The sequence below is a fragment of the Electrona antarctica genome (genome assembly GCF_951216825.1).
Source record: "Electrona antarctica genome assembly, chromosome: 4".
Lineage (NCBI taxonomy): Eukaryota > Metazoa > Chordata > Actinopteri > Myctophiformes > Myctophidae > Electrona > Electrona antarctica.
Genome location: NC_136809.1, coordinates 5,389,424 through 5,413,971, shown reverse-complemented (window position 1 = coordinate 5,413,971; position 24,548 = coordinate 5,389,424).

The window sequence follows — 24,548 nt, the reverse complement described above, 5'->3', positions numbered from 1 at the left end:
GTTTGGTTCCATTTGTACACTCTCAGAGTTACAGACCCATAAGGGTCCATTTGGTTCCAAACTAGGGAACTGGGTACCCCCTGGAACTCTCTCAAGGACCCCTGCATGGGGGTCCCCAGACCCCACCTTGGGAACCACTGTTTTAAGCATTATGTTACACTTTATATTATTTCAGAGCGAACGTTTTTAACTAAAATCTTTGCTTCTGCGGGGGTCCCTGGAACAACATATTTTCAGATGGGGGGGTCGTAGGCCAAATACATATAATTGTTGGGGTCCTTGACATGAAATAGTTTGAGAACCACTGACACACAGAAACACAGGTTTTTCCAGAAAACTGTCAGGATTTATATTAGAAGATATTTTGTAGAATTGAACTTAAAGGACCACTTCACTACTTTTCAACCTATCTTCATATAATTGGTCCTCACTAATAATCATGAAAAAATGGTGCAATTTTTTTCTACTCGGCCTGTGTCTCATAGGAGGGCTGTGGGCAGTTCAGAAACCGTCCTCCAGTGACATCATCGATGGGGAATACAAGCTAATAGAAACTGAAGGCTTTCTAGTCCTGAAAAGTTGCAATGCGAAAATGGAAGCCATCATTCTCACGATAATGAAAATCTAAACGTTTTTGTAAAAAAAATCTTGTTTAAAAAAAATGCCTAATGATGATGTCACTGGAAGACGGTTTCTAAACTGGCCACAGACTATGAGACACAGACTGAGTAGAAAAAAATCGTGCCATTTTATCATGATTATTAGTGAGGACCTATTATATGAAGATAGGTTGAAAAGTGGTGAAGTGGTCCTTTAAGGACCCTGACACTGTTAGCTATTATTAGTGTTGATTATGTATTATTTTAGTTGTCATCTCTCGGTTGTTAGTTGTCGTTTGTCTTTTATAGATGTACAGTAAGTACAGTATAAGTAACCTGCTGTGATACGCTTCCCTAAATTGATTAGGAAGCTCAGGCTTACTGAACATAATGAATGCAGCATCAACATAACAAAGGCTCCTCTACTGTGCGAAAAAGAAGGCACTTGAGCAGCTCAGACAATTTAGGCCCTTAGTTTAATATAACAGGGTGCAAATAAAAAGGCTAGGTTGGCTGTATGTTATTTGCATCAACACGGACAGAGGAAGGTGTCGCACCCTAACTGACACTATAAAATGTGACACTTCCGTTGTTGACAGCATAGTAAATGGTAAATGGTAAATGGTGCATTTATATAGCGACTTTATCCAAGGCGCTTTACAGAGATTGTGCATTACATTCACCCATTCACACACACATTCATACACCGATGGCAGCGGAAACCATGCAAGGCACCAACTAGCACATCGGGAGCAATTAGGGGTTCAGTGTCTTGCTCAAGGACACTTCGACACTAACTCTGGGGGAGCCCGGGTTCGAACTGGCAACCTTACGGTTACCATCCAGGCACTCTACCCCTGAGCCACCGCCGCCTCATAGTATAACGCTGACGAAGGCTATACGCCGGAACGCGTACTGTATGTTGTGCTGTCTGCTTTGCAGCATACTGTGTGTTGTGCTGTCTGCTCTGCAGCATACTGTATGTTGTGCTGTCTGCTTTGCAGCATACTGTATGTTGTGCTGTCTGCTTTGCAGCATACTGTATGTTGTGCTGTCTGCTCTGCAGCATACTGTGTGTTGTGCTGTCTGCTCTGTAGCATACTGTATGTTGTGCTGTCTGCTTTGCAGCATACTGTATGTTGTGCTGTCTGCTTTGCAGCATACTGTACGTTGTGCTGTCTGCTCTGCAGCATACTGTATGTTGTGCTGTCTGCTTTGCAGCATACTGTATGTTGTGCTGTCTGCTTTGCAGCATACTGTGCCAATATAAAATAATAAAAAGTGCCTTAAACCAAATGACATGTCCGTGAGTGCTGGTATTCTCTCCATTTCTTGTAAAGTCAACTTTCCTCGACCGCGCACCCGGTGAGAATGGTCAGAGTCGTATGGGCGTCCTTGCTGCAAATAAAAAGTGACAACGTTTCGATGTTTAAGTTACATCTTCGTCAGGTAAAGAGTAAGACAGTAGCTCCTAACTACTGTCTTTAAAAGCTTAACTACTCCATAATGATGTTTAAGTTACATCTTCGTCAGGTAAAGACAGTAGCTCCTACTACTGTCTTTAAAAGCTTAACTACTCCATAATGATCACAATGGATAATAAACATTTTTTGGAATATGATAGGAATGACGAATGACACAGATTGTAACGAATAGAGAGAGAGAGAGAGAGAGAGAGCCCTTCTCTCTGTTTTTACTAACCACCGCTCAACGTTATTTCAGCTCCCGTGGTCACCCCACCACCGAAAATCGAAAGTCAAAGTCAAAGTCATACGATTTGTCACACACGTTACCGCAGTGAAATTTGTTCTCCGCATTTGACCCATCTCTTGGAGCAGTGAGCCGCAGCCAAGGAGCGGTGAGCTGCAGCCGTGCCGCGCTCGAGAATCATTTGATTAGTAGATTTGACCCCCCCCCAATCCAACCCATTGATGGTGAATGCCAAGCAGGGAGGCACTGGGTCCCATTTTTACAGTCTTTGGTATGACCCTGCCGGGGATCGAACCACCGACCTCCCAGTCTCAGGGCGGACACTCTAACCACAAGGCCACTGTCTGGTTCCAGACTATGAATGAGCCTTAACGCACACCCTATCGTGTAATATTGCTTAACTGTGCGCCAGCACAGGTTTCGGAATGCATCGGCCTCCTGGTGGCGCTAAAACAGGCACGTTCTTCCACTCGACCTCGTCCTAAACTCCCTCTCTCCAATCGCCTGACCTCCATTATGTCCCCTTTCTCCCTACAGCTCTCTACAGTATATCGGCCTCTCTCCACGCTCTACTCATTCCTCAGTGGAGATAGTTAAGCCATTCTGTACGTCCGGGAACCCCTTTTGGTGTTTTAAGCATGTTATGCTTTAGCTGTTGAAAAATAGCAGATCTACAAGCTCATAGCGTGGTACAGAGTGCCGCGCTATGAGCTTGTAGATCTGCTATTTTTTCTTTAAATCGTGAAAAAGTGGCGCAAATCTTTGAATATATATTCTTTCAGGGGGGGGGGGGAAATCTTTGCTTCCGGGGGGGGGGGGGCTGAAACAACATATTTTGAGATGGGGGTTGGCGGCCAAATTCATACAATTCTGGGGCTCCTTGACATGAAATAGTTTGAGAAACACTGACATAGAAACATAGGGTTTTCAGAAAACTGTCAGGATTTAGAAGACATTTTGTAGAGTCGATCTCAGCTCTAAATGGTTTAATCAAAGTGCCCATGTCACATCCAGGGATATTATACCGCCGTGTTCAATACGCGTCGCCTCGCATAGCTTTATTGTTCAACAGGGACCGGACGGAATGGAGCGAGCAGACAATTTGTTCTTTTGGTGCGGTGCGGATATAATCTCTATTATATTGAGCCCCGTAACGTAACGCAGTATTGGGGAGCAATTAGGTCCAAGATGGAGAGACTCTGCCGTCAGTGGAGGTTAATAACTGCGGCGTTCGTGTCTGTCTGCTTATTGGAGCTCTCCTCTGTTGTGATAGAAACGGTATAGCCATATTAGTGACAGTGGCGGCAACGGGCCGAGCCGCAGTAGCCTGGCTAATAAGCCAGAAGAAATTGCCTGCCGGCGGATTACGGTCTGGAGAGGCTCAATTGTACGCCCATTTCCTACACCAGAGAACTGGTGTGGCAAATCGGGGAACACGGTATGCAATATGGGCGGGCTTTGGTACAGTGACGTTCAATGCTTGAGACCTTTGACTGACAGTAGCTCTAACCAATTGCGTCAAAGAGAAAATGTTTGAACCCGCCCCCCCGGGAAACAAGATCCATACACAGCATCTCCAGACTCAAATATGATTTGAGTCTGGCTTATTAGCCAGGCTAGAGCCGCAGCACCATGTTGAGTCTGGCTTATTAGCCAGGCTAGAGCCGCAGGACCATGCTGAGTCTGGCTTATTAGCCAGGCTAGAGCCGCAGCACCAGGCTGAGTCTGGCTTATTAGCCAGGCTAGAGCCGCAGCACCATGTTGAGTCTGGCTTATTAGCCAGGCTAGAGCCGCAGCACCAATGTTGAGTCTGGCTTATTAGCCAGGCTAGAGCCGCAGCACCATGTTGAGTCAGGCTTATTAGCCAGGCTAGAGCCGCAGCACCAGGCTGAGTCTGGCTTATTAGCCAGGCTAGAGCCTCAGCACCAGGCTGAGTCTGGCTTATTAGCCAGGCTAGAGCCGCAGCACCATGTTGAGTCAGGCTTATTAGCCAGGCTAGAGCCGCAGCACCATGTTGAGTCTGGCTTATTAGCCAGGCTAGAGCCTCAGCACCATGTTGAGTCTGGCTTATTAGCCAGGCTAGAGCCAGGCTAGAGCCGCAGCACCAGGCTGACTGAGTCTGGCTTATTAGCCAGGCTAGAGCCGCAGCACCAGGCTGAGTCTGGCTTATTAGCCAGGCTAGAGCCGCAGCACCATGTTGAGTCTGGCTTATTAGCCAGGCTAGAGCCACAGCACCATGTTGAGTCTGGCTTATTAGCCAGGCTAGAGCCTCAGCACCATGTTGAGTCTGGCTTATTAGCCAGGCTAGAGCCTCAGCACCATGTTGAGTCTGGCTTATTAGCCAGACTAGAGCCTCAGCACCATGTTGAGTCTGGCTTATTAGCCAGGCTAGAGCCTCAGCACCATGTTGAGTCTGGCTTATTAGCCAGGCTAGAGCCTCAGCACCATGTTGAGTCTGGCTTATTAGCCAGGCTAGAGCCTCAGCACCAGGCTGAGTCTGGCTTATTAGCCAGGCTAGAGCCTCAGCACCATGTTGAGTCTGGCTTATTAGCCAGGCTAGAGCCGCAGCACCATGTTGAGTCTGGCTTATTAGCCAGGCTAGAGCCTCAGCACCAGGCTGAGTCTGGCTTATTAGCCAGACTAGAGCCTCAGCACCATGTTGAGTCTGGCTTATTAGCCAGGCTAGAGCCTCAGCACCATGTTGAGTCTGGCTTATTAGCCAGGCTAGAGCCTCAGCACCATGTTGAGTCTGGCTTATTAGCCAGGCTAGAGCCACAGCACCATGTTGAGTCTGGCTTATTAGCCAGACTAGAGCCTCAGCACCATGTTGAGTCTGGCTTATTAGCCAGGCTAGAGCCACAGCACCATGTTGAGTCTGGCTTATTAGCCAGGCTAGAGCCTCAGCACCATGTTGAGTCTGGCTTATTAGCCAGGCTAGAGCCACAGCACCATGTTGAGTCTGGCTTATTAGCCAGGCTAGAGCCTCAGCACCATGTTGAGTCTGGCTTATTAGCCAGGCTAGAGCCGCAGCACCATGTTGAGTCTGGCTTATTAGCCAGGCTAGAGCCTCAGCACCATGCTGAGTCTGGCTTATTAGCCAGGCTAGAGCCACAGCACCAATGCTGAGTCTGGCTTATTAGCCAGGCTAGAGCCACAGCACCAATGCTGAGTCTGGCTTATTAGCCAGGCTAGAGCCGCAGCACCATGTTGAGTCTGGCTTATTAGCCAGACTAGAGCCTCAGCACCATGTTGAGTCTGGCTTATTAGCCAGACTAGAGCCAGGCTAGAGCCGCAGCACCATGTTGAGTCTGGCTTATTAGCCAGGCTAGAGCCACAGCACCAATGCTGAGTCTGGCTTATTAGCCAGGCTAGAGCCGCAGCACCATGTTGAGTCTGGCTTATTAGCCAGACTAGAGCCTCAGCACCATGTTGAGTCTGGCTTATTAGCCAGGCTAGAGCCTCAGCACCATGTTGAGTCTGGCTTATTAGCCAGGCTAGAGCCGCAGCACCATGTTGAGTCTGGCTTATTAGCCAGACTAGAGCCTCAGCACCATGTTGAGTCTGGCTTATTAGCCAGGCTAGAGCCGCAGCACCATGTTGATTCTGGCTTATTAGCCAGACTAGAGCCTCAGCACCATGTTGAGTCTGGCTTATTAGCCAGACTAGAGCCTCAGCACCATGTTGAGTCTGGCTTATTAGCCAGACTAGAGCCTCAGCACCATGTTGAGTCTGGCTTATTAGCCAGACTAGAGCCTCAGCACCATGTTGAGTCTGGCTTATTAGCCAGACTAGAGCCTCAGCACCATGTTGAGTCTGGCTTATTAGCCAGACTAGAGCCTCAGCACCATGTTGAGTCTGGCTTATTAGCCAGACTAGAGCCTCAGCACCATGTTGAGTCTGGCTTATTAGCCAGACTAGAGCCTCAGCACCATGTTGAGTCTGGCTTATTAGCCAGGCTAGAGCCACAGCACCAATGCTGAGTCTGGCTTATTAGCCAGGCTAGAGCCGCAGCACCATGTTGAGTCTGGCTTATTAGCCAGACTAGAGCCGCAGCACCATGTTGAGTCTGGCTTATTAGCCAGACTAGAGCCTCAGCACCATGTTGAGTCTGGCTTATTAGCCAGGCTAGAGCCGCAGCACCATGTTGAGTCTGGCTTATTAGCCAGACTAGAGCCGCAGCACCATGCTGAGTCTGGCTTATTAGCCAGACTAGAGCCTCAGCACCATGTTGAGTCTGGCTTATTAGCCAGACTAGAGCCTCAGCACCATGTTGAGTCTGGCTTATTAGCCAGGCTAGAGCCACAGCACCATGTTGAGTCTGGCTTATTAGCCAGGCTAGAGCCTCAGCACCATGTTGAGTCTGGCTTATTAGCCAGGCTAGAGCCACAGCACCAGGCTGAGTCTGGCTTATTAGCCAGGCTAGAGCCGCAGCACCAATGCTGAGTCTGGCTTATTAGCCAGGCTAGAGCCGCAGCACCAATGTTGAGTCTGGCTTATTAGCCAGACTAGAGCCTCAGCACCATGTGAGTCTGGCTTATTAGCCAGACTAGAGCCTCAGCACCATGTTGAGTCTGGCTTATTAGCCAGACTAGAGCCTCAGCACCATGTTGAGTCTGGCTTATTAGCCAGGCTAGAGCCACAGCACCATGTTGAGTCTGGCTTATTAGCCAGGCTAGAGCCACAGCACCAATGCTGAGTCTGGCTTATTAGCCAGGCTAGAGCCGCAGCACCATGTTGAGTCTGGCTTATTAGCCAGACTAGAGCCTCAGCACCATGTTGAGTCTGGCTTATTAGCCAGGCTAGAGCCTCAGCACCATGTTGAGTCTGGCTTATTAGCCAGGCTAGAGCCGCAGCACCATGTTGAGTCTGGCTTATTAGCCAGACTAGAGCCTCAGCACCATGTTGAGTCTGGCTTATTAGCCAGGCTAGAGCCGCAGCACCATGTTGAGTCTGGCTTATTAGCCAGGCTAGAGCCGCAGCACCAGGCTGATTCTGGCTTATTAGCCAGACTAGAGCCTCAGCACCATGTTGAGTCTGGCTTATTAGCCAGACTAGAGCCTCAGCACCATGTTGAGTCTGGCTTATTAGCCAGACTAGAGCCTCAGCACCATGTTGAGTCTGGCTTATTAGCCAGACTAGAGCCTCAGCACCATGTTGAGTCTGGCTTATTAGCCAGACTAGAGCCTCAGCACCATGTTGAGTCTGGCTTATTAGCCAGACTAGAGCCTCAGCACCATGTTGAGTCTGGCTTATTAGCCAGACTAGAGCCTCAGCACCATGTTGAGTCTGGCTTATTAGCCAGGCTAGAGCCACAGCACCAATGCTGAGTCTGGCTTATTAGCCAGGCTAGAGCCGCAGCACCATGTTGAGTCTGGCTTATTAGCCAGACTAGAGCCGCAGCACCATGTTGAGTCTGGCTTATTAGCCAGACTAGAGCCTCAGCACCATGTTGAGTCTGGCTTATTAGCCAGACTAGAGCCTCAGCACCATGTTGAGTCTGGCTTATTAGCCAGGCTAGAGCCTCAGCACCATGTTGAGTCTGGCTTATTAGCCAGGCTAGAGCCTCAGCACCATGTTGAGTCTGGCTTATTAGCCAGACTAGAGCCGCAGCACCATGTTGAGTCTGGCTTATTAGCCAGGCTAGAGCCGCAGCACCATGTTGAGTCTGGCTTATTAGCCAGACTAGAGCCTCAGCACCATGTTGAGTCTGGCTTATTAGCCAGACTAGAGCCTCAGCACCATGTTGAGTCTGGCTTATTAGCCAGGCTAGAGCCTCAGCACCATGTTGAGTCTGGCTTATTAGCCAGGCTAGAGGCCACAGCACCATGTTGAGTCTGGCTTATTAGCCAGACTAGAGCCTCAGCACCATGTTGAGTCTGGCTTATTAGCCAGGCTAGAGCCTCAGCACCATGTTGAGTCTGGCTTATTAGCCAGGCTAGAGCCACAGCACCAGGCTGAGTCTGGCTTATTAGCCAGGCTAGAGCCTCAGCACCATGTTGAGTCTGGCTTATTAGCCAGGCTAGAGCCACAGCACCAGGCTGAGTCTGGCTTATTAGCCAGGCTAGAGCCGCAGCACCAATGCTGAGTCTGGCTTATTAGCCAGGCTAGAGCCGCAGCACCAATGTTGAGTCTGGCTTATTAGCCAGACTAGAGCCTCAGCACCATGTGAGTCTGGCTTATTAGCCAGACTAGAGCCTCAGCACCATGTTGAGTCTGGCTTATTAGCCAGACTAGAGCCTCAGCACCATGTTGAGTCTGGCTTATTAGCCAGGCTAGAGCCGCAGCACCATGTTGAGTCTGGCTTATTAGCCAGACTAGAGCCTCAGCACCATGTTGAGTCTGGCTTATTAGCCAGGCTAGAGCCGCAGCACCATGTTGAGTCTGGCTTATTAGCCAGGCTAGAGCCGCAGCACCATGTTGAGTCTGGCTTATTAGCCAGGCTAGAGCCACAGCACCATGTTGAGTCTGGCTTATTAGCCAGGCTAGAGCCACAGCACCATGTTGAGTCTGGCTTATTAGCCAGACTAGAGCCGCAGCACCATGTTGAGTCTGGCTTATTAGCCAGGCTAGAGCCGCAGCACCATGTTGAGTCTGGCTTATTAGCCAGGCTAGAGCCTCAGCACCATGTTGAGTCTGGCTTATTAGCCAGGCTAGAGCTGCAGCACCATGCTCTGGATCGATGGCCAAGTGACAGAGGAGAAGGGATCATGTGACAGCTACAGTATATACTACAAGTAAGACGCGCGAACGCGGGAAGCGAACGCAGCTCGTAAATTGCAAAAACAACAATTAGAATAAATTACGTAATTTTTTTAAGGTTTTTTTTTAAGTTCTATTTTTTTTGTTTTTTAAGATTTTTTTTAAAGTTTTTCCTTTTAAAGTTTTTCCTTTTTAAGTTTTTTTTTAAAGTTAAGTTTTGTGTGTGTGTGTGTGTGTGTGTGTGTGTGTGTGTGTGTGTGTGTGTGTGTGTGCGTGCGTGCGTGCGTGTGTGTGTGTGTGTGCGTGCATGTGTGGGTGTGTTTTTGTGTGTGATACAGCTGCGCCCTCTGGTGGTGGGCGGGTGGTGTTACAGCGTGACACACACACAGACACACAGACAGACAGACAGACAGACATGATCTGCTGGGTCTCATAGTAAATGCTCACTGCGTTCGCAATCACTGCGTTCGCAATCACTGCGTTCGCAATTATCCCCAGAGCCTCGATCTGGAGGGGGGGGGGGGGGGGGGGGAGGGTGTTACCATTACCCAAATGTTGCCTAATGTACAGTACAAAACAATACTAAACACAATACAAAACTATTAAAGTAAAGTGTTACCGAAAAAAGAACAAACAAAACAAGAAAACAAATCAGAGAAAAACAAAACAAAACAAAAACACAGACAAAAGGTCATAAAGTTCAATACTTGGATCCCTAATCATTCCCCTTATACATTTCACATTAGCATTTTATTTGGTTCTTCAGCGTACCGTATGGTATTTATCCAATATCGCCTGTTTTTAATTGAATTAGATTTACACTTTGTTTTAAATTCTCGGACAAGCTATTCCACAGCTTCACCCCACGAACAGAAATCCACATGCTCTTCAAAGTAATGACCCTTGGTTGTTTGAAGTTAAGTTCACCTCTCAGCTCATACCTACAGTTGGGTGCCACCGATATTGTCCCTTATCATTTGACCCATTTAGGCCTGACCTCAAAACTTTTAAAAATCCTTCTAAATCCTGAAAAAATCCTTCTACATTTTCACGATTTTTCAAAAATAGCAGACCTACAAGCTCGTAGCGCGCCACTCGGTGGCGCGCTATGAGCTTGTAGATCTGCTATTTTTCAATAGCTAAATTATAACATAATGTTTAAAACACCAAAAGGGGTTCCCCCCAAAATGGGTTAACTGTCCTTTTGCGCAGATCACGCAAACCTCAGCAAAAAGAAAAGTACAATATCGATGGCCTCCAACTGTATGAGTTTAGAAATGTGAGTTTAGAAACAGTATATTTGTGTGCTCGTGATAACCTACATTGTTTACTATTCTTATTGCTTTTTTCTGCATTATGTATAATGGCTCAAGGTTACTTTTGTAGGTGTTACCCCACACCTCCACACAGTAGGTGAGATATGGTGTTATAAGGGTGCAATGCTAATGTGAAATGTATAAGGGAATGATTAGGGATTAGTATTGAAACTTATGACCTTTTGTCTGTGTTTTTGTTTTGTTTTGTTTTTCTCTGTTTTTTGTCTGTTTGTTTTCTTGTTTTGTTTGTTCTTTTGTCAACAAGGGCATGGCTGGCAACCACCTGTAAGCGGGAATAGGAGTCGGCCGAGCCCACACGTCTGCACCGCTACACCCAAGACCCGGGAGACGGAGTCGAAGGAGAACACCTACCACGGCGACACTGGACCCTGTTAAACCGCCTCCGTACTGGGGTCAGACGCTTCAAATCGTCTATGAAGGAGTGGGGCCTGGCAGACAGCGCAGCATGCGAGTGTGGCGAGCCTGAGCAGACTGCCGACCACATAATTACCATCTGTCCTCTGTACAGACCTCCTTCAGAGGCTGGCCTCTTCCACGTGGGACCAGAGACAATGGCGTGGCTTTCTGACACTGAGCTGGACATATGACGACGATACACGAAAGAAGGGTGCAATACAAGGTGTGCAGTGATTTGAAATTTAGAAGATGTCTTATTTTGCCCAGGATACCAACACTTCTCGTTAGTTTAGCTCTTATATAATTTATATGGGGTTTCCATGGTGGCAGCGGTGGCTGGTGGCAGCGGTGGCCGAACGGATAGCGGCGCGGTCTAGATACCGGAAGGTTCCCAGTTCGAATCAGCCGTCCGACACGTTAAAATTACCACCGCTGAAATGCCCTTGAACAAGGCATCAACCACTACGATGAAATGTGTTCTATGAGCAGGGCCTGGCTGGAAACAAGTTCTTGAGCTTAGCCCAGATACCCTGGGTAAATATAGATTTCATTTCATTTCATTTCATTTCCATGATAACTTATAGTCAATTATCACACCTAAAAACTTATTTTTAAAAACGTATTTTTAAAAAGTATTGGTACTTAAACAATTGAGTACTTTTTCAACCACTGCTAAACAAGTTACCCTAAATGAACTTTAACCATACGAAACAACACTTGTTTTATTCAAAGTCCACCTGGAGTGAGAAGGTTTGTTTATACTCTGAGTTTAGTTCCTGAGTCACACCTAACACCTAAGGACAATTACATGCTAAACAGTGGTTCAAAGTGGCCACTGTTGGAGCAACTTGATCAATGGGTAAGCATCTTGTCTTCAGAGGAACAGTGAACACGCCTACATTCTCACCTCTGTCTGTGAACCTGTACTTAATACCGTATACTTTGAATGTAAGTTGGTCAGTCTACGGGGCGGCGTATAAGGCCGCCGGAGGTGCTGTATGCTTTGCTGTGCTGTGTACTTTAAATAAACCATCAAGGAACATCTCACTCTGTCTGCTGTCGTGCCGTTTCAATTTTCTCAGGGGCTCTCCCAGTTAACAGTATTTTTGTATGGTGAATGGTATGAAAATATACCACATTGACTAAAACTATGACAAAAGATGTCCGTCGACTACCTTTTTTCCCTGGCGAAAACTACTTAAAAACTAAGCCATGTTGACTAAAACCTAAACTAAATAAATACCAACAATTTCGTCAACAGGTAAAAACTAGACAAAAATGTTAGGGAGGGACTATAGAGGATCATTTTATGCTTGGTTGCGCTCGTGTTGTGCTCTGAAAATAGCCGATCTACAAGCTCACAACGTGTCGCAGCGCGGCACGTTGTGAGCTTGTAGATCGGCTATTTTCAGCATGCACGCACGTGTAAAATCTGCCATTACAACACCATCAAGGCATGCAAACTGCATTTGTATTGAGAAAAAAAGAACTGTAGATTTTGTCGACAAAAAACGTATGATATTTAGTCCACTAAAACATTTCAGATGACTAAAATAATATGACTAAAACTAAATGAGTTTCATTCTAGCAAAAGTAAAATCTAAATTCAACAATGTGCCTACCACACCAACAGTGCACTGGCTTTTTGACCCTCAGGGGTTAACTGGGGACAGGGAGGAACTCCTTATATGGTCAGCACACTCTATAGTAGGGAGGATTATCAAAACAACAAAACAACAAAATAAGTGATATTTGAAATAAGTGAAATCACATACAAGTAAATAAAAAGTGTGAGTACTTTTTTCCACGCAATGCAATTTTGGTTGGATAACCTTTGGAAGTCATGCTGAGAGAGAGAGAGACCAGGTTCTGGGAGGGGGGCATGTGAGAGAGAGAGACCAGGTTCTGGGAGGGGGGCATGCTGAGAGAGAGACCAGGTTCTGGGAGGGGGGCATGCTGAGAGAGAGAGAGAGACCATGGTTCTGGGAGGGGGGCATGCGTCTGCTTTGGAAGTCATGCTGAGAGAGAGAGAGACCAGGTTCTGGGAGGGGGGCATGTGTCTGAGAGAGAGAGAGACCAGGTTCTGGGAGGGGGGCATGCGTCTTCTTTCTGGAAGTCATGCTGAGAGAGAGAGAGACCAGGTTCTGGGAGGGGGGCATGCATCTTCTTTCTGGAAGTCATGCTGAGAGAGAGAGAGACCAGGTTCTGGGAGGGGGGCATGCGTCTTCTTTCTGGAAGTCATGCTGAGAGAGAGAGAGACCAGGTTCTGGGAGGGGGGCATGCTGAGAGAGAGAGAGACCATGGTTCTGGGAGGGGGGCATGCGTCTGCTTTGGAAGTCATGCTGAGAGAGAGAGAGACCAGGTTCTGGGAGGGGGGCATGTGTCTGAGAGAGAGAGAGACCAGGTTCTGGGAGGGGGGCATGCGTCTTCTTTCTGGAAGTCATGCTGAGAGAGAGAGAGACCAGGTTCTGGGAGGGGGGCATGCATCTTCTTTCTGGAAGTCATGCTGAGAGAGAGAGAGACCAGGTTCTGGGAGGGGGGCATGCGTCTTCTTTCTGGAAGTCATGCTGAGAGAGAGAGAGACCAGGTTCTGGGAGGGGGGCATGCTGAGAGAGAGAGAGACCAGGTTCTGGGAGGGGGGCATGCGTCTGCTTTGGAAGTCATGCTGAGAGAGAGAGAGACCAGGTTCTGGGAGGGGGGCATGTGTCTGAGAGAGAGAGAGACCAGGTTCTGGGAGGGGGGCATGCGTCTTCTTTCTGGAAGTCATGCTGAGAGAGAGAGAGACCAGGTTCTGGGAGGGGGGCATGCATCTTCTTTCTGGAAGTCATGCTGAGAGAGAGAGAGACCAGGTTCTGGGAGGGGGGCATGCGTCTTCTTTCTGGAAGTCATGCTGAGAGAGAGAGAGACCAGGTTCTGGGAGGGGGGCATGCTGAGAGAGAGAGAGACCAGGTTCTGGGAGGGGGGCATGCGTCTTCTTTCTGGAAGTCATGCTGAGAGAGCGAGAGACCAGGTTCTGGGAGGGGGGCATGCATCTTCTTTGGAAGTCATGCTGAGAGAGAGAGACCAGGTTCTGGGAGGGGGGAATGCGTCTTCTTTCTGGAAGTCATGCTGAGAGAGAGAGAGAGAGACCAGGTTCTGGGAGGGGGGCATGCTGAGAGAGAGAGAGACCAGGTTCTGGGAGGGGGGCATGCGTCTTCTTTCTGGAAGTCATGCTGAGAGAGAGAGAGACCAGGTTCTGGGAGGGGGGCATGCTGAGAGAGAGAGAGACCAGGTTCTGGGAGGGGGGCATGCGTCTTCTTTCTGGAAGTCATGCTGAGAGAGCGAGAGACCAGGTTCTGGGAGGGGGGCATGCATCTTCTTTGGAAGTCATGCTGAGAGAGAGAGACCAGGTTCTGGGAGGGGGGAATGCGTCTTCTTTCTGGAAGTCATGCTGAGAGAGAGAGAGAGAGACCAGGTTCTGGGAGGGGGGCATGCGTCTTCTTTGGAAGTCATGCTGAGAGAGAGAGAGAGACCAGGTTCTGGGAGGGGGGCATGCGTCTTCTTTGGAAGTCATGCTGAGAGAGAGAGAGACCAGGTTCTGGGAGGGGGGCATGCGTCTTCTTTCTGGAAGTCATGCTGAGAGAGAGAGAGACCAGGTTCTGGGAGGGGGGCATGCTGAGAGAGAGAGAGACCAGGTTCTGGGAGGGGGGCATGCGTCTTCTTTCTGGAAGTCATGCTGAGAGAGCGAGAGACCAGGTTCTGGGAGGGGGGCATGCGTCTTCTTTCTGGAAGTCATGCTGAGAGAGAGAGAGACCAGGTTCTGGGAGGGGGGCATGCTGAGAGAGAGAGAGACCAGGTTCTGGGAGGGGGGCATGCGTCTTCTTTCTGGAAGTCATGCTGAGAGAGCGAGAGACCAGGTTCTGGGAGGGGGGCATGCATCTTCTTTGGAAGTCATGCTGAGAGAGAGAGACCAGGTTCTGGGAGGGGGGAATGCGTCTTCTTTCTGGAAGTCATGCTGAGAGAGAGAGAGAGAGACCAGGTTCTGGGAGGGGGGCATGCGTCTTCTTTGGAAGTCATGCTGAGAGAGAGAGAGACCAGGTTCTGGGAGGGGGGCATGCGTCTTCTTTCTGGAAGTCATGCTGAGAGAGAGAGAGAGAGACCAGGTTCTGGGAGGGGGGAATGCGTCTTCTTTCTGGAAGTCATGCTGAGAGAGAGAGAGACCAGGTTCTGGGAGGGGGGCATGCTGAGAGAGAGAGAGACCAGGTTCTGGGAGGGGGGCATGCGTCTTCTTTCTGGAAGTCATGCTGAGCGAGAGAGAGACCAGGTTCTGGGAGGGGGGCATGCTGAGAGAGAGAGAGACCAGGTTCTGGGAGGGGGGCATGCGTCTTCTTTCTGGAAGTCATGCTGAGAGAGAGAGAGACCAGGTTCTGGGAGGGGGGCATGCGTCTGAGAGAGAGAGAGACCAGGTTCTGGGAGGGGGGCATGCGTCTGAGAGAGAGAGAGACCAGGTTCTGGGAGGGGGGCATGCGTCTTCTTTCTGGAAGTCATGCTGAGAGAGAGAGAGACCAGGTTCTGGGAGGGGGGCATGCGTCTTCATGCTGAGAGAGAGAGAGACCAGGTTCTGGGAGGGGGGCATGCGTCTTCATGCTGAGAGAGAGAGACCAGGTTCTGGGAGGGGGGCTGAGAGAGAGAGAGACCAGGTTCTGGGAGGGGGGCATGCGTCTTCATGCTGAGAGAGAGAGAGACCAGGTTCTGGGAGGGGGTATACCAGGTTCTGGGAGGGGGGCTGAGAGAGAGAGAGACCAGGTTCTGGGAGGGGGGCATGCGTCTTCTTTGCTGTCAAAATTGGATGCAGGCGCTTGGCAGCGACGCCACAGAGCGTCTACCTGCCACTGCTGCGACCATTTGAAGTTTGAGCGTTATTGCAGAAGACTAGATCAAAGGCAATCTGCCAGCAAGGCTCTCTCTCTCTCTCTCTCTGTGTGTCGCACGCACGCACGCACGCACGCACGCACGCACGCACACACGCACACAAACACAAACACAAACACAAACACAAACACACACATGTAGAGTGCAAAAAAACAGATTGGGAGAAAGAGTGAACGGCGACGGCAAGAAAAGGGAAAACAGCGAGTCGAGAGAGAGACTGATGTATCCGGTAATTTCGTTGGCATTTTTACTCGTTTCATCCGCTTGGCAGTTAGTAGCCTATATTTATTATCAGTTAGTAGCCTATATTTATTTACTCTGACTTGGATAAATATATTTTCCTTTTCCTTTCTTCCACTCAGCCACATGCAAAAACAACAAAAACAGGACGTGCATTAATGTGCAGTAGAATTCCTTCATCCCTCCCTTTCTCCTGTATAAGCGGCTGTGGCTCAGGAGGTACAGCGGGTCGTCCAATGATCCATGGGTCGGCGGTTCGAATCCCGGCTCCTCCTCCTGTCCACATGTGGAAGTGTCCTTGGGCAAGACACTGAACCCTATACATTGCCTCCAATGAGTCGGTCGGTGTGAGCTCGCCACCATCGGTGTGTGAGTGTGGGAAGTGAGGCCGCTGACGTCGACTGTTCGCCGCTTCACCTCCGGAATGTATGAATGAATGAACCATTGTAAAGCACTTTGAGCACTTGGGAAAGCGCTATAAAAATGCAATTCATTATTAATTATTATTATAACGTCTTCTCTCTCTCTCTGCAGTGTTGTTTTTGGCAGCAAATTTCTATTTTAGTTTTAGTCATAGTCTTTTGAATAGTTTATTTAGTTTTAGTCACATTTTAGTCACCTGGTGTCAGGCACCAGAAAGGATATAGGACTCAGAAGCAGGCAGCAAAAACCTTTAACGGGTTTTATTAAAGTCAAGGGAAAAGGCAGAGGCGTCGTTGGTATAGGGACAGCGTGGGTCAGGGTTCCGGGAAGGCTGTCCGTGGGGCGTTGGTTCCGATAGGGATTAGGCAAGCCGTAAATCAGGGTTCTGTCCGGGTGTCAAGATGCAGAGAGATTTGAACCCAATGTGCAGAGTCACAGGAAACAAGTGTTGATTTCAAAGTATTTAATAAGGAAAGAACGGCAAAATCTTACAAAGAAGTTGAACTCAGGAATCCAGGCATAAATCTCACACATGAGTAGATCGCAGGATACAGGACAAAAACTCACACTTGAGTAGAACGCAGGAATCAAACAGAAAAATGTCAAGTAGTCAAACAGGAACATGCACCGACGACATCAAACTATGAAATGACAAAGGTGGTTAGCAAAGAGTCCAGTTATATAGGGGGCAGGCTGATTGTAGAAGTGTTCACAGGTGGGATGACGAGGGAGTTGGAGACAGGTGAGTAAATGGGACTGCAGTGTGGAATGGAAAGTTGGAGTGGCCAGGGCTGACATGGTCTGTGGAGAGACACCGGGTCCATACACAGTGGTTCTGGGAACAGGCAAAAGTACAAGGCGTCAGGCAAGGGATAACTAGGGACAGGATAAGGTCAGATACAATAACAGGCAGGATAACAGGTTCAAGAATAACGGCGTGCTAACCTAGGGTAAACTGGGTTGATCTGCAGGCAGACAATAAGTGACCTTGGCTACTCAGCGTAGAACCTGGTGCAGGTGTGCTCACACTGGTGTGGGCGTGACACCTGGAATGATTTAGTGTTAGTCTAGTTTTAGTCGACTAAGTATCATAAGATTTTAGTCGACTAAATCTACAGTCGACTAAAATGTGTTTTGGCAGACCTTGATGCCGTCGTGATGGCTGATTTTACACTTGTTGAAAATGGCAGATCTAAATGGTAAATGGTAAATGGTGCCTTTATATAGCGCCTTTATCCAAGGCGCTTTACATAGATTGTGCATTACATTCACCCATTCACACACCTTTACATAGATTGTGCATTACATTCACCCATTCACACACACATTCATACACCGATTGCAGCGGAAGCCATGCAAGGTACCAACCAGCACATCGGGAGCAATTTGGGGTTCAGTGTCTTGCTCAAGGACCCTTCGACAGTAGCCTCGATACCCAGGCTTTCATTTTGTCTGCGCGAAAAATGAAAGCCTGGATTTACGCATGGGCTGCACTGGCCTACAATCTAGCATTTAGCAGACGCTCTTAATCCAGAGCGATTTACATTAAAGGGGAAAACCACCCATTTTCAACATTTTACTATGTCATTAATATACCTTAGAGCTGTTGTGTTGAAATAATAAAAAGTCCCCCCATTCTGTGTTTCCTATAACTGTAATTATGAAAAAAATCACACCCGTGTGAACTGAGTGGTGTAAGGTAATGAAATCATGTCTGACGTAATGTGTGCAGAGAAAATGAGCATGGTTGCTATGTTCACCCTGTTCACCCGGGTGTGATTTAATTACGTCAGAAATTATTTTGAACATAGCAACCATGCTCATTTTTTCTGCACACAAAAGCCAGTTGTAGGAGTGGTTTACACCACTCAAAAATCATTAACATGGTGAAACACATCTTGATGACATCATCAAGATGTGTTTCACCATGTTAATGATTTTGTTCAGACCTCTAGTTCTAGGAAACACAGAATGGGGGAACTTTTTATTATTTCCACACAACAGCTCTAAGGTATATTAATGACATAGTAAAATGTTGAAAATGAGTGGAATGCCCCTTTAAGCAAGAACAAAAAAGCATGGGAATACATCACATAAAAAAGCATTTATCATGAAACAAGCTAAGAACGTAACAGTGGAATATCTATATAATGAAACTATACATATAAACTATACATATATACTATACTATGCTATACATATGTACTATGATGTGCTATGACTACATACAATGCAATTATAGTGCTGTCTACATAACATGTAGCTATAAGGGGGTAGGGGGTGCCTAAACGTGGGAGTCAACCCTTCCGCGTAGGCGTCGCGTAGGCATCGCTTCAAATGATGTGACGTCAGGGCTCTGAGCGGTGTGCACCCCTCAAAATAACACCGTGAGAAAATCATTACCAGTGGAACTTCAAACGAGGCTATGCGAGGAAAATGAGGAGAATGGCTGAAGAACCCACCACACCGTGTAAGAAAAAAACCAACGTGTGCCGAGCTTAGAGTATATGGTGCCGACTCTGTGGAAATAACTTTCACAGTCCGTTAGAATGGTATACTCCAGCAACCAGTGGTTTCTGCTTCTGGTCGACACAGTAACAGTGCTGCACTGGGGGGGAGGAGAGAACAGGGCTGACGGACAGATCGGTGAACCAATCCAGGGTGTGCGCAAATCTGAGCCGCGGCCCTCCCATCTAGGCCAGAAATGTCTAGCGTTAGCTCAGGCTACTTCGACAGTAACTCTGGGTGAGCCCGGGTTCGAACTGGCAACCTTACGGTTACCATCCAGGCACTCTACCCCTGAGCCACCGCCGCCCCGACCTCCAGTGCCTAACCCCAGACTCCAGGCCTGCTTTCTCTCAACGAAAGCCTGAACGCCAGACAGACATCAATATTAAACTACTACTCAGTGAAAGAAACATGGCGACTCCAGTAAGTAAGTATATACTGCAACAAAAGATGTTGATGTGTCGTGTTTGTTTATATTGTGCATTGCACATAGCCTATATACAAAGGGTAATGTGGTATGCATGTGTATCAACGTTTCATTGCCAACGGTCAAACGGTGCTTGAGCTATGCACGTTCAAAGTTTGCATTTTCAATTGAGTGCTATAGCGCCACCCTTTGGCCAATGGTCATGGGCTTCGCATAGTCACCGTTTGGCATGGCCCTCTACCATGTTGCCACGTTTCGCGAAAACCGACTGCACGGTTCAGCCAGAACTGCTGTTTTTGGCGGAAGAAGAAGAAGAAGAAGAAGAAGAAGAAGAAGAGAAAAAGAAAAAGAAAAAGAAAAAGAAAAAGAAAAAGAAAAAGAAAAAGAAAAAGAAAAAGAAAAAGAAAAAGAAAAAAATCCCACAAACAATAAGTGACCAAAGTCGCTTCTTGGTCCCTTAATAAGAACTAGCAAACCCGCTCTAAAAACGAACTAAAACTAACTGAATTAGAAAAATTATTAAGCCAAAACTAACTAAAACTAAACTATGATGAAAAGTTCACAACTATTGCCGCACGTGTGAATGTCAGTCGCACAACGACGACAACAGCTGATCTACAAGCTCTCATCACGTCCCGCTGCTAAGTGCTGTGAGGTTGTGGGCCGGGTGGTTTTCTTGCACGAAACCCCGAAAGTACAGTACAATTTGGGGCTTTACACACAGGCGTGCACACACAACGCTCCACACAGACACGTGCGTACGCACGGGCACGCACGTCGTGCACGTGCGTGTCCGCACGAGTGTGTGACACGTGTGGTAATGAATAAGGATGTGCCGCGTGAGGACGGGGTCGTTAATCACTGGCAGCGTTGGCAGCTAACAGATAAGCAGATTGATTCAAGGCCACCGAGGGAATGCCGACTGGCACCGGCCCATTCATCACACACGCACGCACGCAAGCACGCACGCACGCACACACGCACGCACGCACGCACGCACGCACGCACGCACGCACGCACGCACGCACGGGTTCAAGTGCTCGGACATATACAGTAGGATCATCTCTGGACGGTTACATTCATTCACTGTGAGAATTTTACCCCACAGAGTTGAAAACCAAAGAAGAAAACACATGCACACTGTGTGAGTCTTTTGGATGCTCTCTCACGTGTCTGTGTGTGTGCGCGTGTGTGCACGCGTGTGTGTGGAGGTGTGTGTGTGGAGGTGTGTGTGGATGTGTGTGTGTGTGTGGGTAAATTTATGTGAGAAAGGGATTGACAACATCTGCAAACACTCCACGATGCATGCCTCACCTGTAAATAAATATATGACTTGAATTTTGTAAGACACATTCTCACACACACACACACACACACACACACACACACACACACACACACACACACACACACACACACACACACACACACACACACACACACACACACACACATGCGCGCGGAAGCACGACCCCCGCACGCGAGCAGGTACGCACCCACGCACATTCTTACACACGGACACGGGCGTATGCTTTAGGCCGCAGAAATCCCACGAGGGACAACTGGAGAGCTGTGAGGTGGAGAGAGGGAGGCGGTGAGGGGATGGATCTGGATGGAAGGATGGCAGGATGGATGTGAGGGAGGGAGACGGCAGGATGACAGGATGGATGTGAGGGAGGGAGACGGCAGGATGACAGGATGGATGTGAGGGAGGGAGACGGCAGGATGACAGGATGGATGTGAGGGAGGGAGACGGCAGGATGACAGGATGGATGTGAGGGAGGGAGACGGCAGGATGACAGGATGACAAAACAGAATTAGCCCATTCTGGGCGGGAACCCCTTTTGGTGTTATACTTTAGCTATTGAAAAATAGCAGATCTACAAGCTCATAGCGCGGCACCGAGTGCCGCCCTACGAGCTTGTAGGTCTGCTATTTTTTTCCCGTGAAAATGTGGCGCAAATTTGGGATGTATATTCTTTCAGAGCAAACGTTTTTAAATCTTTCTGGTGGGTCTCTGGAACATATTTTCAGATGTGGGTTGGCGGCCAAATACGTATCATTTTTGGGGTCCTTGACATGAAATATTGAGCACCACTGATACAGAAACATAGGTATTTCAGAAAACTGTCATGATTTAGAAGACATTTGTTTTATTTCGAGCTCAGGTCTAAATGGGTTAGGGACTTGTACTGGAGTAGCGTGTGACAGCTCGGCTCAGCAGGCCCCCTGGGGGGAGAGGGAGAGCCAGGGAGGAGGAGGAGGAGGAGAAGGAAGATCACAGGAGAAGAAAAGGGAGGTCAGAAAAGTGTGGCTTTTTCTTTCGAGGCGCTTCCGTCACATGATCAGTGTTGAGAGTCATGTGCACAGTAAAAACCCCTAAATGATTTTCATTTAAGGAATTATCCCATTTAGGCCTGACATCGAAATTTAAATCCTGACAGTTTTCTGAAATACCTATGTTTCTGTGTCAGTGGAGCTCAATATTTCATGTCAAGGACCCCAAAAATTATATGTAATTGGCCGCCGACCCCAATCTGAAAATATGTTGTTCCAGGAACCTCTCAGAAGCAAAGATTCGCTCTGAAATAATATACAGTCAAAGATTTGCGACACATTTTCACGATTTTTCAAAAATAGCAGACCTACAAGCTATGAGCTTGTAGATCTGCTATTTCTCAACAGATAAAGCATAACATAATGCTTAAAACACCAAAAGGGGTTCCCGCCCCAAAATGGGTTAAAAAAGACCAAGTCTTTTTTTGTAATGCTCTTTGCCGACCTTATGCAGTTTAAATAAAAGCTTTTTACTTGACTGTAACAGAGTGCTTTTTTGTATTACAAAAAAAAAAACGTCTTCTTTTTTTTCTTCCCCCAAAACATATCACGTATACCTTTACTCAATTTCATTCAATATGAGAGTTACTCTCAGTGTTACAAATTAACATCGATGTTATTTGAGTTGACGCTGTAAACACTACATTTTAAGCTTGTAGCGTGTCAGGATTTACATTCATATATGACGCATGCGTCATCATATCATTATTGAACCAATGCGACCAGATTGCTCTTGGGTGTAATATCTGGTTTTCATTATGGGCATTCTGATGCAAACTATAAACTATAATAATAGTTATAGCCTACCTCAGATGTATACGTTCCTTGGACCTTTTCTAAATACTCTGGCTGTCGCTAGTATAAGAAAAAAGAATTAGACTTCATTAGGGGAAAAACTAAACAAAAAACATCTTAGAGTTAAAAAAAAAGAAAAAGAAACCCAGTAAAACAAGGAGTTGAGATGTTAGCTGAGGAAAGCAATTTGAAAGAGGTGGCTTTTTGAGGGCAGTGTTGAAGGGTTGGGAGTGTGGCGCGGTGTCTTTGATGTGGTTGCGGAGTAGTGCACTTCAAAGGGGGGGGGGGGCAGCGACAGAACAAGCTGTGTCGACCCGAGTTTCGGAGCTCGATGACGACCGGCCCCCTGGGGACAAACCGGGAGGTTTTGGAGTCACTGGACCCGAGGGAGCTGGAGGGGGACAGGTATATAGTGGGGAAGCCATGGTTGTCGAGCACGTCGCCGTGTAGGTGGGTGAGCAGTACATTTTGAAATGTTGTTGCTCCGTTTGACAGGGAGCCAGTGTAAGGTCATGGCAGTGATATGGTCTCTGGAGCCGGTATAGCTGGTGAGCAGGTGGACAGCTGAATTCTGAACGGAAGTAGTTGTTATAACTTCACTCCTATATATGCTACTACTCTAGCATTCGGTTTTCACAAGCTGCACAACAACTTTGACACTCCCAGATACAGACAATTCATAGCTAGCTCATCATGGCTGTGTCTCTGCCTGCCTCGGTGTGACACTGTCCATGTGTGCTCGCGTCTCTTGCTCGACACGTACAACTTTTGCACAACATTTGTCGTAAATGAATGACCTACTTGATTGATCATTGCGACCGTATAGGCCGCAGGTTACTATGAAGTCAGTCCGTCCGTCACGCCTCCTGCAAAACCTGCCAGTCAATCCGTCACACCTCGTGACACGCTCTATATATGGCCAATACATAATTAATTCCACATCTGACCTCATCAAACCCTGTGCAGTCAAGATGCTGCACGCTCATATATGGAGACACACTCCATATATGGCCAGTACAGAATTCATTCCACATGTTGATCGGACCTCATCTGACCTCATCAAACCCTGTACAGTACAGAATTCATTCCACATGTTGATCGGACCTCATCTGACCTCATCAAACCCTGTACAGTACAGAATTCATTCCACATGTTGATCGGACCTTTCTGAAAAAACCTGTGTTTCTGAAAAAACCTGTGTTTCTGAAAAAACCTGTGTTTCTGAAAAAACCTGTGTTTCTGAAAAAACCTGTGTTTCTGAAAAAACCTGTGTTTTTGAATAAACGCTATAAAAAAGGCTATACAAATGCTATTTAAAAAACGCTATAAAGAACGCCATTAAAAACGCATTTTTTTTCCCCAACGGTTTGGGGGAAAACCGTTTGGGGGAAAAACGTTGGTGGTTTTTTCCACCGGTTTTTTCCACCGTTTTTTTCCATGGGTTTTTTCATCGGTTTTTTCCATGGATTTTTTTCATGGGTTTTTTCATGGGTTTTTTCCATGGGTTTTTCCACGTTTTTTTTTTCATGGGAAAAACCCATGGAAAAAACCCATAATGCAGAGAACACGTCTGTCAAAAAGTACAAAACACACCTTAAAGCTTGATACTGTATAGCGTATTTCCATTGCGGTCCTTTCATCATTAAAGGACCGCAATGGAAAAGAAGCTAAAGTACATTGAGAGAAAGTCTTTCTGATTGAACCGACGCGAAGCTCCATCTAACATACATATAGATAGGACATGTTTTATGATGATACGAACACAACTCTCACTGACTCTTTGCCACTGAGACTTGGACGTTATTTACAGTCACTGTATGTATGTCTGTGTGCGTGCGTGCGTGCGTGCGTGCGTGCGTGCGTGCGTGCGTGCGTGCGTGCGTGCGTGCGTGCGTGCATGTGGAGGCCACTACATACAGGCATGTGGTCCAGCAGCAGCGCTTCAGGCAGGGAGACATAATCTAATTAATGGCTGGATCAATTGTTGCTGTTGTCGCCTGCCTGTCATCTGCATGTGAGCATATATACTGTAGCTCTGATGAGAGCAGACAGACTGGAGACACATTCTGGAAACTATATTCTATAGTCTGTTCCTATTATGCCATTCTGGACGGGAACCCCTTTTGGTGTTTTAAGCATTATGTTATACTTTAGCTATTGCAAAAC